The sequence below is a fragment of the Cupressus sempervirens genome, chromosome 7 (genome assembly GCF_028749045.1).
Source record: "Cupressus sempervirens isolate cs-2001-9-10 chromosome 7, ASM2874904v1, whole genome shotgun sequence".
In the NCBI taxonomy this organism is placed as follows: domain Eukaryota; kingdom Viridiplantae; phylum Streptophyta; class Pinopsida; order Cupressales; family Cupressaceae; genus Cupressus; species Cupressus sempervirens.
Window position 1 is genome coordinate 523249311 of NC_143124.1, and position 13418 is coordinate 523262728.

Genomic DNA, 13418 nt, shown 5'->3' on the forward strand with positions numbered 1-13418 from the left:
GATTACAAGTTGCCAAGTAGAGAGACTAGGTCATTTTGGGACTTTGATAGACAAAAAGATAACCTTCAAGTGTCTTCTTCATTCCTTATTTTTAGGTGCACACATTCCTTATACATACTTTGATAGAATTTAGATCAAATCTATTATTATATCTTACTAGTCAAATTTGTAAACCTTCTTCTTTATTTACATGGAATACCCAATTCCCTCCTTCAACTAGATATTGTATTTGCATACCTTCATCCTATTGGGTTATTCAATTCAGATTTGGCAGCCTTCCAATATGTAAAGTGGTTTTCTACCATCGCTCAATATTTTATATTATACAACTATGAGATTTTGTTTGTCCAAAATGTTATTGAAGAAGTCTAACAACTTGGATGTTTTTGGCTTCTTTTACAACATTTCTTGATCTTTTCTATTTATATGAAAAATGAAGAACTTTGTAACATCAATTATACTTAACCCTTTGTGAATTCTCATAGAATATCATCTTCAAAAAATGGAAAAATATACATAGATCTCAACATCCCATTAGTTATGTAAATCACTATGCAAAACACATGGAAGTGGTTTTAAAAAGATTAAAGTGAAAAATAGTTTCTTAGAATAATTAATCCTCCTTACGGTTTGTCACATGCAAGTGGCCAACCAATTTCCCCTACCAAAATATGTGTCTATATTTCTTATAATTGACTCTCCTCCAAATCTTGCTAAAAAAAATTCATCTTGTCAAAAATATAATTTGGTCAAGATAGGTAAATGATAAGATAATCTACATTTCTTCTTGGTTTGATTGCATCCAACCGTTAGGCTATTAAGGGACTTTTTTATTATTACATTCAAGGTACTTGCCTAGTCACTAAGTAGATCCTTAGAACTCTCAATGATTATAAAACCCATAATATTCTAGTAAAGTGCTACATTAAAAAATAATCTAGGCTCATGATCTTCCATCAAATATAAATATTAAAATAAAAAATATAATTCCATAGTTCCCAAAATTGTCAAAATAAGAAGTCTTTTATAAGAAAATATAAATGCACACAATAAAAAAAGAGATTTTGATAAATAAGCCAACAAAATGAGTCTATTGAATGATTCTTAATTACTACTATTACAAAGTATAACAAAAATGTGTTTATGTAATGCAAGATAATGGATGAAATGTGGAAACTAACTAAAGATAGAAAACATAATGAATTGTTCCAACTAAAGATACACATGCGTAATAGGCAATGATAACTAGATGAATTAGAACAATAGAATAAGTGCGACTCAACAAAGGTTAAATATGGCTCATTCAAGTGCATATGTCATGACATATGATTGTTTGACACAACTACCAAACTGAGTTCTTATTATTATAAAAAATTTGCTAATATATGAAAAAAGTAAATTAAAAATGAGTATAAAAAATAGCAAATATAACACATAAACCGTACACATACAAACCTTACATCAAGCTTAATATAATGAATATTTGCATGTCAACTAAGACTAAATATGTGCCAATCAAGTGCATACAAAATGGATATATGACTAATTGACACAACCACCAAAGTGAGTTCATATTATGTGTGTATAATTTGTAAATGCATGTAAAAAGTAAAATAAGAGCCTTGATTAAGCACAAGGCCCTTCTTGTTGTGACACACAGAAGGGAATATCAGATTCAATAATAAGGTAGTCATTGCAGGTAAAAAATAAATTTGAGAAAATGACAATATTAAGTTGGGTTGATCTGGTTAATATTCAATTCTTCTCTAAAAATCTCTTTAGCAAATACAAAATATTGTAAATAATATCTTGAAATTTGAAATTCGTTAAAACTTATGTAGAATTTGAGCAATACAAAGTCACAAATCTTGAAGAACACCTGCATGCAAGAACCTGTTATAGAGAAGTAGAAAGAAAAAAAGGACAAGGGTTTGGCTCTGAAAATATGCAAAATTATATTATCAGATAGAAATAATGAAAATTGTACAAAGGATTGATCCTTATAAAAGGAGATCAAAACCTAAAAGGAAAACCCTAAGAGATAAAATGTTTAATAATTAATTTAATTATTAATTGTGACTAATGAATGTGCATGAAAGTGAATCTTAAGACATGGGTAAAGTTAATTTAATCAATATATTTGAACTAGTACTTACTTTGACATCCCCCTTAAGATAAAAAATACTATAGCTATAAATAATGCAAGAAAGATAGCAAAGGAATTGAAATATTGAAAGAAAACTTTTGTCCTGACAATATGGTCTGATAAGATACCTAAACACAACCAAATCTCTATAAAATGGAGAAATAAATAGAATCACATGGGAAAAATGTGATGTCCACCCATAGTTTGCATTTCTACTTTGATTGTCAAACTCTTTAGGCCTAATTTCATGCATGTGTTAGTCTTAGAGTGTGTTAGTCTTAGAGATATTTGATTTATAGTAATATGACATTATTTCATGACTTGATTATATATCAGGATTGATTTCATAGTTGATTGATTTCAAGTGATATTTGATGATGCTTTAATGACTCTTAGTGGTAAAATGTAGTTGTTTTAATAATGGCTAGTTCTTATATTGGATTATGATGATATTTATACTTGTGATCTATTATAGTACTTATCCCATACTTGTATGTGTATGGTGTGTGCATGTGTGTTTTGTGTTTCTATTTGATGTGCCTGATAGGTGAAGGAAGGGAGTTATAGTCACCTACTAGTTGGGATCTACACAATGCACCACTTCCTACCATTGCCTGCTTAGTGTAGATATATACATGCATATGTATATGCTTGTCTTTTATGCAGGTTATAGGTACTGGACATTGAATTCCCTAAATGCTAGGATGAGTGTATTATGTCGCAAGAATTCAATGGTAAGAATGGGGAGATAATGTCCAGGTTCAATCTTAGTCATAACCTAATTACTTGTCCTCAAAAGGAGGACATGTATCTGACTTCCTATCCTTTTTAAATCAATGAGTTTATCTTTACATCTATTGTTTAATTTTGAGTTTTGGTCGATTTTACTAATGTTACTTTTATGTGGATTTGGCTATGTGATTTATTTGGTAAAATAATTTAATTATAATATTTGGATTAATCATATAATATTTAACATTATTAAATATTATTTGATTTAAAAAGAAAATATTAAAATATGAGGATATTTAAATAATTGGAAAATAATTAAATGCATGCTTCAATCTAAAATTATTATTTTAAAAGTCTGATATGGAAAATTGGATAAAGAGATTTAAAATATTAAAAAAAATTATTATTGATTTATTATAAATATTTAATTAATAATGATTAAATTAGAGTTGCATTAAAATAATGAGTTGTAGTTATTATTATTTATTAAAATAAGAAATTGTGCTTTTAAAAGTGCAAGTGCATAATTAAATAAAGTGGACAAAAGAAAATAAAGGAATACTTTAATTAAAAAGGGTTTTAAATGTACATGAAATAATTAAACAATTAAAATATTTATATTTTTAATAAAGAAAATGAGAGTTGTAATTATAATTATTGATTAAAATAATAAATTATGCTTTTAAAAGTGCAAGTGCATAATTAAATAAAGTGGAAAAAATAAAATAAAGGAATACTTTAATTAAAAAGGGCTTAAATGTACATGAAAGAATTAAACAATTAAAACATTTATATTTTAATTAAAAAAAAAGACTTTTAGAAAATTAGGGAATAAAAACCTTAGTTAGAGTTATGACTTTTATTAGAGGGTTTGTAGTTCATTTTCTGACACACAAGTTTTGGAAGAGAAAATTTAGAATTGGAGCGAAAGAATTGTTAAAAGTTTTAGAAGATTTAGATTTGCATGCATTCATGGATTCTCCTAGATTTCAATTATTGTTTGGAGATAGGATTAGAAAACTTATTGTAGAATTCCATTTGAAAGATATGTATACTTCATGTGTAGTGCCTCTCATGTTTGTAGTCTATACCTTATCTATTTTGATTCGAGAGATACTTGATACTCTTTTTTATTGGTACCTTGAGATGACCTAAGGGTGGGATTTTATACTTTGATTCAATATCATAGATACTATACTACTATGCTATTCAGTTTATCATATTTGCATGTTGATGCCATTTTGAGATGACAGTAAGTCTATGATGATATTTGATTATCTAGTATTTGGACATATTTTCTAATTATGTTTTGTGATGGATTTTATTCTATGGTTAGTTACTTCATTCTTGTCCCTTTATGCTTTATGCGAACATGAGTGATGCAAATGGATTATTTAGGTATAATTGAGTAAATGGTTAAATTAGTTATCCAATGCATTTATTTTCTTTGGCTATGTTATTATATGCAATTGGACTTGATCGTGTGTTTTAGTGTGTAGAAATTATATCCCTAGCAGTGGCCTATGGAGTTAGTGATTCAACGATTCATTTTACCAATATCGTCCATGTATGGTCAATGTATCCTATTTAAATGTTTAAATTAACCTTTCGGTGATTTGATAAGTCTGGACTCATTTGCATTATGTGATTAGACTAGTGAGCGTGTCTATGGATTTAGAGGTTCGCATTGTCGTGAAAGTTGTTAAAGTAATTTCTGGAATATTGGGTTTTCAATTTCCAAATTTTATTGGATTTGATTTTTGGCAGCTTTTCCTTAGGCAAATTCCTATTATGAGGAATAACCTATTTTCATTTGGGTCAATTCAGAGTCTAGCTAGTTTAACTGGCTTTTTGCCCTAATAAATTATTCACTCAAAAAGTGAATAAGTATTGAAAGAAGAATTTAATTCCTCACTTCTCACTTTTTGAAAATACAAATTTGAGGGCTTTTTTGAGAATCCTCTTCTAGAGGATCATGTTTCTATTTGTTGTGGGACCTATGAGTGAGATCTTCGTGAGGTCAGTCTCGTTGGATCTGGCTCAGGGAGACCTTGCTTTGCCATCACCTTCAGCAATATCTACGAGTTATTTATTTTATTAGGTGGATTTTACTTTCTACCTCTTTTGCTATTAGGTAGGGCTTTCCTATTTTCTTGTCTCAATTCTATTTCAGGTTATGTTTTTGGTAGTTGTTTGTGTGGAGGTTGAGAACTAGTGTTCCCCTCTAATTTTGTTTGCTTGTTCTGCTCAGTTGGTTGGGTATGAACATTTTTCCTATTTTTAGGATGGGAGTTTGGGGTTTCATACCATTATGCTGGTCATTTTTGCATATGGTGTCCAAACCCAAATATTATTGGATTTTTGAGGGTTTTGTACCCAAATACCAAATGGGTTTTAATTTCAAAGTTTTCCAATTTTTGGGGGTTTTACCTCATTTTGCATGTTGCCCTTCTTTCTCAAGTTTTTTTGGCATCATGTTGGTTGTGGACCTAGACGATCCATTTGGATGTCAGTCAGACCACTGTTGCACTTTTATGTTGCATTGGGATGTGTGCCACATTTGTCCTCTAGAGCTCATTTTTGGTTGACTGATATTTTATCTTTGTGTTTTCATCTAGTCCTTATGTTATGATTTTCATGATAGTGGTGTGCCACACATGGGTACATGTGTGTACATTGTTGGGTGACTTACGAGGCCCCATCTCCCATTTATACTTTGGTGGAGTTGATCATTGGGGTTGGGTTTGGAATTTGCATGCCTATGGGAAATCATCATTGGATGAGCATGGGTAGGGTAGTGTAGCATATGGAGGGGGTTTCTAGCTCCATAGCCCAGTGTCTACTTCTCGAGGGTTGGTGTGAAGAAGCTTTGTAATCAAGTGATAACTAAATAAAACATTTGGTGGTAATAAAACTTAAAGATAATAAAAAGGATTTGGGATGTGCTCCTTTCATTGGGAAGTGGAGAGTTGCTAGTACCATCTTGGGCTTTTTGATGCCAAGTAACTCTCCATGATGTTAGCCCCTACTTAGTAGCCTATCGAGTGTCTGACCAGGACCTATAGTTTATGCATTGTCTCTTGATCTTGGTTTTAGGCATCATACTATTTAGCGTGAGTGTTAAACATGGATATTGTGCTTTATGTGTATTTTTGATTGGATCATTATGTCCATCAGCATGATAGGAGTGGACCTATGGGTTTCATGTGGTTGGGAGGCTTAGCTACCTTTACCACTGCTGGGGACTGGTGTATAGAGATATCATCTCTTTTCCTAGTGCCACCATTGCTAGATGTTTTCACTTTGTACTTTGAGTTCCAGAGTATGCTTTCTTGTGATTTATGATTTCATTGGAATGCTTGTATATCATGTTTAGATGATGTTAGTTTATTGATACATTTCCTTATTATGATGATTAGCATATGATAGATGATGTTATCTTCTTTGTAGGAGTATATTATGCTTTACTTCTAGCATGTTAGATTTCCTTATTCTCATGTTGTAGCACTTTTTAGTAATGATGTCCACATAAGATAACACCAACAATCTAGTTGGTAGTTTGGGATGTTACACACGGGGGATGGCTAGGACCCATGATGGTCTTATGACGCTATTACGGTTAGGAGGAACCACATACTTAGTTTGGTTGTTCTGCTCATTGCGATATTGTTTTGGTTCATTGTGATGTTGTTTTAGTAAACTACAATGTTTCCTTCTATACTTTCCCTTCACTTCTATGTTAGATGGTTAGATGTTGTTTCTATCTTTCAGTCTTGTGTTTGAGTATTTACGCCTTGACTATGGATCTGGTACTCCCCAGTGTGGAGGTTATAAGCTCTTGTTTTATCCTTTTATTTGTCCTTAGAGAATTTTATGCATTTCTTGGGTGACCATGTGTCAGCATGGGGTGATACTATAAAGTGTCACATGCCCAAGGGAGTTATGTCATGCGATACTAGAAAGTATCGCACCTCTCAGGAAGAAATGTCATGCGGTACTGGAAAGTATCGCACCCCCTTTGAAGATATTTTGTACAATACTTCACAAGTATCACACACCTTTTTGAGAAGTGTCACCGAGATCCCAAAGTTTTTGCATCCCTTCTTGGTAAAGGTCATATGATATTGGAAAGTATCACACAATGATGATTTAAAGTATCGCCTGGGTTTTGCAAAAACCTATCCGGGTAGATAGTAGGCACTTTTCAGTATGATCCAAGCTTTTTGGGAAATGTGTTGGCTACCCTCTTAGGTGCTCTTCAATCCCTTGGAATTCTATTTTGATTTTAGAATGTTTTTATTCAAAATTGGTTGTGTCTTCTGTGGTCAGTCATTTTGGTCAGTAGTGGCATTTGGAGATCCATTGATGTCAAGATGTTTGGTTAGTCTTCCATTGCAACCTTTGCGATCCTCATATGTTGTATGTCGTGTGAATCCATACTTGTTTAAATTTTTTTTATCTTAGCTTATATTTATCCTTGTTCCAAGGATCTCCAAGTGGGGCATTACATCGTGTCTTCCTAAGTGCTTGCAAAGTGATTATTGATTTATTGTATTGATTTTTAGATGAAGAATTATATTGTGGATTTTAGGAAAGAAAAATTTTTAATTAGGAAAATTTGTAGAATATCTAGAAAATTATTATGGTTGTATTCTTTTAAAAATAAATTTTAATATTGGAAAATTCAACTATCAAAAACTAGAGGAAAACAACAAATGAAATCAACAAATTAAAAGAGCACTATTGCTAGAGAATATGATTGAAGCCATAATTGATTAAATTTATTTATGTTAATGGGTGGGAGTTATAAGGTTAGGATCTTTTAAGAGCTTGAAGTTTATTATCACCGATGTGAGTTTACCTGAAAGACAAATGATGGCTTATACATGTTGGGCCCATTTTCCGTTGCACCAAAAGCCATGACTGTTAGTGAACATGGAACACCACATAATTAACCACCTGTGGGTAGGGGAGCGCATCGCATCACCCAAAAATCTCCCCCTCGACGCACATACCAGGTGCTTACGTGGGTCGGGAAGGCACCGGGGAGATTTGAACCCATGACCAGGCCAAAACCAGGCTCTGATACCAATTATTGGGCCCATTTGCCATTGCACCAAAAGCCATGACTGTTAGTGAACATGGAACACCACATAATTAACCATCTGTGGGCAGGGGAGCGCATCGCATCACCCAACAATACATTTGACACGACATTTAAAAGGAGTAATTAGTTGTAAGGTTACGAATGGGATCATTAATTTTCATGTTTGGGGATTGCAAGGACAAGGGAGACCTTTTTAGGTAGAGTTTTTTATCCCCCTATAAAACTTATTTTCGATAACCATTTTGAGGTTTATTAGTGATATGATAGAGGCAGTTTTATTGGTGAACACAATGAAACAACATAATGGTTTTAATGAAAGTGTGAAACATATGGAAGTGTTGAATTGCATGATATCATCTCTAAAGAGGAAACATTTTGGAGGAAATGCTCTAGAAAGGTCTTTTTAAAGGAAGGTGATCATAATACAAAGTAATTTCATGTGATTACTCTCAAGCACAGGATGGCCAATAGGATTTGAAAACTCAATATGGATGAGGGACCTACTAATAATGAAGAGATCATCAAAAGGGAGGCAGTGAATTTCTTTAAAACTTTTTTATTAAGAATCTAACCTGGATTTGGAGAAGCAGATTTGTTTCTGGAGTGCATCCCTTCTTGTGTCTCTAAGAATCAAAACATGTTTCTCACATCTATTCCTTCATTTGATGAGATTTATAAGGCTATTTTTTCCTTTGAAGGAAACAAAGCCCCTGGTCTTGATGGATTCCCACTCTTGTTCTTTCACAAGTACTGGCATATTATTGGGGTGGATATCTATAATGGAGTGAAGGAATTTTTTGGATCCAAGAAAATCCTTAAAGAGCTTAATGGTACCTACCTTACTCTTATTCCTAAAAAGTTGGGAGCTGATAGCATGGACTTGTTCAAGCCCATTAGTCTATGTAACTCATTTTATAAGATCATTTCTAAGGTTCTTACTTTGAGGATTTTGTCACTTCTTCCTAACATTATTTCTAGATAGAAAAATGAGTTTGTCCTTGGTAGATAGATTGTGGATTCCATTATTATAGTGCATGGAAATATTCATTCTCTCTCAGTGTCTAAGAAGGAAGGTTTTTTGCTTAAGCTTGACCTTTCTAAAGCTTATGACAGAGTGGATTGACACTTTCTTCTCTATGTTTTGAAAGCTTTTGGTTTTAACAAGAGATTTTAGGATGTAATCTTCAAGCTAGTGCCATCGGCATCTTTTTTTGGTGCTTGTGAATGATTCCCCCTCCTCTTTTTTCAGGGCTTCTAGGGGCCTTAGACAAGGTGACCCTATTTCTCCTATTCTCTTTATCATTTTGGTTGAATGTTTGGGAAGATTTATCGATCGTATGGTTCTTAAAGGGGATTTTGTGGGCCTCAATACATCCTCTTCAGCTCTAGTGTGTTCTCATCAACAATTTGTTGATGATTCTATCATTATGGGAGAAGCTTTGGTAAAGAATGCTTGGAGTATTAAGAAAGCTTTGGTGGAATATGGTAATGCTACTAGTAAAATTATTAATTGGAATAAAAGTCTGATTTATTTTATGAATGTCAGCATGGAGAGGAAAATGAAGATAAAAAAGATTATCAGTTACGAGATAGGCTCTTTGCCTGGTTCTTATCTAGGATTACCTCTGGAATTATCTCCTCCTAACAGTTTCTAGAACTCTTTGATTGACAAAATCCATTTGAGACTTGCAGGATGGAAAGGTTCCTTGCTTATTCAGGCAGGTAAGGTTGTGGTTTCTTAAATCTATTTTGCAAATTGTCCTGCTTTATGCTTTGAGTCTTTTTAAAATTCCTAGAAAATTTGCTCTTGCTATTGAAAAGATCCAGAAAAATTTCTTGTGGATCAGCATGGAGAATAAAAAAAGACTCCTTCTCATTGCTTGGGAAAATTTTTGTATGCCTTATAAGAAGGGAGGACTCGGTTTATGAAGGGTTTCTACTATGAATGATTTTTTAATGGCAAAACTATTATGGAGATGGCACAAAGAAGATGGGGAAAGCAAGTATATTTGGAATGATAAATACAACTTTGATAACTTTGACTTTTACCATTTTCTTAATAGTAATGTTGATCAAGGGGGATCTATGATATGGAAATATTCTCAAAAACTTAAAGATATTATTAGAAAAGGGATTAAATGGAAGGTTGGTAATGGTAGGAGAGTTCATTTTTGGGAAGAGGCTTGGATTTTGGATCACCCCCTGTGTGATGACTTAAGATGGAACATGTATATGGATCTTTGTAAGACCTAGATTGGAACTCTTGTGGCAGACTATTGGAAAGAGAATGAATGTATGGACCTCTATAGAGTGGACCCCAATTTGGTTGAACTAATGAAGTGCTTGAATGTGTTCTTCTTAAACCAAAATGAGGATGAGCTAATTTGGAGAAATGATCCTAGCGGTGTTTTCTCAGTTGCCTCAGCCTATGCTAATTTTGAAGAATCGTGTTGGCTAAAGCCTGGATGAAGGGGTTGACCCCCAAAGTCAATATTTTCTTTTGAATCCTTTTGCAAAATAAAGTTCTCACTCTAGATAATCTTAAAAAGAGATGGATTATTATTATTAATAGATGTGTTCTCTACAAGAATTATGGGGAATTAGTTGATCAGATCACCTTGCATTGTCCCTCTTATAAGAAGATTTGGGATAAAATATTTTTCTTATTGAATGTTGAATGGGTGTTCCCTTCCACTATTCAACTGTTCTTTACTAGTTGGAAGGCTCCTTCAAAGAACACTTTGATTAGTAAATTGGGGGAATTCATTTGTCCATATGTTAGATGGAGTATTTGGAAGGAGTGTAATGACAAAATCTTCAAAAATGTGGAATCTAGCCCTACTCAGGTCTTTCATAAGATAAAGACTATTTTGATAGAGAATATTAAAACTATGGGATTTAAACATCAATTTTGTAATGAATGGGAAACCAATGTTCTTCTAAATTGGAATTTGAAAAGTATGACTATGGATGATTAGAGACCTAATCCTAGAGAACATGTTAGATGGGACTGTCTCCTGACAATTGGTTCAAAATAAACTTTGATGGGGCCTCAAAAGGAAACCTGAGTAATACAGGGTGTGGTATTGTGATTAGAAATTCCAACGAAGATAATATGGGAAATTTGGCTATACCAATTGGAAATCAATCTAATCACATTGCTGAAGCCTTTTCTGCTCTTCATGGTCTTATTTTTGCCAGAAAATTGAATTTGAATAATATTTGGTTGGAAGGGGATTCACTCAATATTATTAATTGTCTTAACAAAAAAACTATACCCCTTTGGAAAATTAGTAATAAAATTTATGAGGCAATTAAAATTATAAATTCCTTTGATAATTGTGTTGTTTCCCATTATTTCAGAGAGGCCAATGGGATTACTGATTTTGCAGCAAATGTGGCATGTGGGAATGATCACACTATCATTTAGGAAATTCATGACCTCTTACCTCTGGAAGCTCGACAAATTTTTTATTATGATAAATGGAGGCCTCATAAAAAGGTTTTTTAATAATGAAAATGTTAGTATAGGGGCATGATGTGGAGTTAAGAGGCTGTGGGCTTTGTGCTTTAATTTCCAATTATTCATGTCTAGCTTCACATGGATTTTGGGTCTTTTGGGCCATTGTTATTGTTGTTTTATGTGAGATTATTTTCATTTAGAGGTTCCAGATGAAGAAGCTTTGAATTTTTGATTTGAGGAAAATGGGAGGAAAGAGGAAATGAGTTAAACTAGTAAGTTGTATGGAGTGGATGAAGAAGGAGGAAGTTTTGGATATTCTGAGGAAGGGTAATTTTACCAAGTTCATGGAGAGGCTTAATGGCAATAACCTGACCATCACAAAATAGCTCATTAAAACCTGGAAGGAGGGCTCAATGATGGTGTGCAATCAATGTATGGAGATTTTGGAGGAGGTGATCACTAAGGCTACAGGCTTGGAGCTTGAGGGTATCAATTTCTATAGAGAGTGGAAATTGTTAGACAGAGCTATTCAAGAATTTGTTGAATCTGAGCTTGAGAAGAGTCATCTGGTCAAAATTGGTAAGTCTTATATCAACCTAGCTTCTATCTCACAGCCTTGGCGCTTCATTTTTTTGTGTTTATGGAGTATTTAACTTTGGACGAGAGATTCACGAAATGATATGGATATCATTTTATGCTTGCCAACCACTTTAGGCATAATGTTAAAATCAATTTTCCCTACTATCTAAAGCAGTCGCTTAGTATTTCTATTCAAGCTATCCAAAAAGACCCAAATGGTGAACATGTCTACCATGAGGGTCTCATTGCTCTTATTATGAATGTTCTAAAATCTAAGAGGATAGTGAGGAACAAAGGTCGCATTAAGGATACAGATTATGAAACAAAGGGGAGCATTCAGGAGAAGGGTTATGACTCTGAAACCCAAGATGAAGCCAAAGGGGGTGAGGTGAATTTGAAAAAGGGCACTGGGAGTAGGTCTAAAAAGAAGAAAAGAGTGGTCGGTCACTCTGATTCTGAGAAGGAGAGTGATTTTGTGGAGGATTTGGTGAGGGATTATAAGAAGAAAAGTGAGGTTAAGGGAAAGAGGATTAAAGATAGTCTGGTGGTGAGGGCTTCTTCTCCCTCAAATGATGCAACCCTTGCCTATAGATTGGAATGGAAAATATATCCTTCAAGATTCCTAGAGAAGAAATTTGGGTATAAAGGTGAGTCGAGTGATGAGGGTTCTTAGGAATAGGGGATCCAACCAGATTATGATGAGAAGTATGATGGTACTGCAAGGCTTTTTAAAGGTCTACATGGAAACCCTGGAACTATTCTAAAATAAATTGGGGTTATGAAAAGTCAAATGTAGATGTTGGGTAGGGATATGCAAGCCTTAAGGAAGGAAGTTGGGCATGCCAGTCAAATTGCTCATGGTGAGCGCACTCTTGGACAACATATTGAAATATTAATGGAGGTGGTTGGGAGTGATGAAGATGTCAAAAACTTAATGTAGAAAATCCCAAAATTGGAGGCTAAGAATAGGGCAATGGATAGAGATTTCAATGCCATGGCAACGTCATGATGATGGAAGTAAAGATGAGCAACTTTGAGAAATTGATCAAACAAATGGCTAAGAATGTGTGTACTCTACTGAAGAAAATAGATATGGATAAAGGCTAGGATTCCCCTCAGGCTGTTGACAGCCAATGTCCCAGCAGATGCACTAGGGCTCACTCAAAAAATATTGAAGACACGGGCAAGAAGGACAAGGTGAAGGTTGTGGCTAAAAACATGCAGATTCTGACAAATCAAGCACTGGACCTAATCAAGTCTACCTAGATGGATCTTTGCTATCTCTTTTGCTGTCTTTTTGTTGTCTTTGTGCTATATTTTTGCTGTCTCTGTCAACAATTCTCTCTTCCACCTCATCTTTTTTCTTTTTGGAGGTATGTTTTGTGTTGACT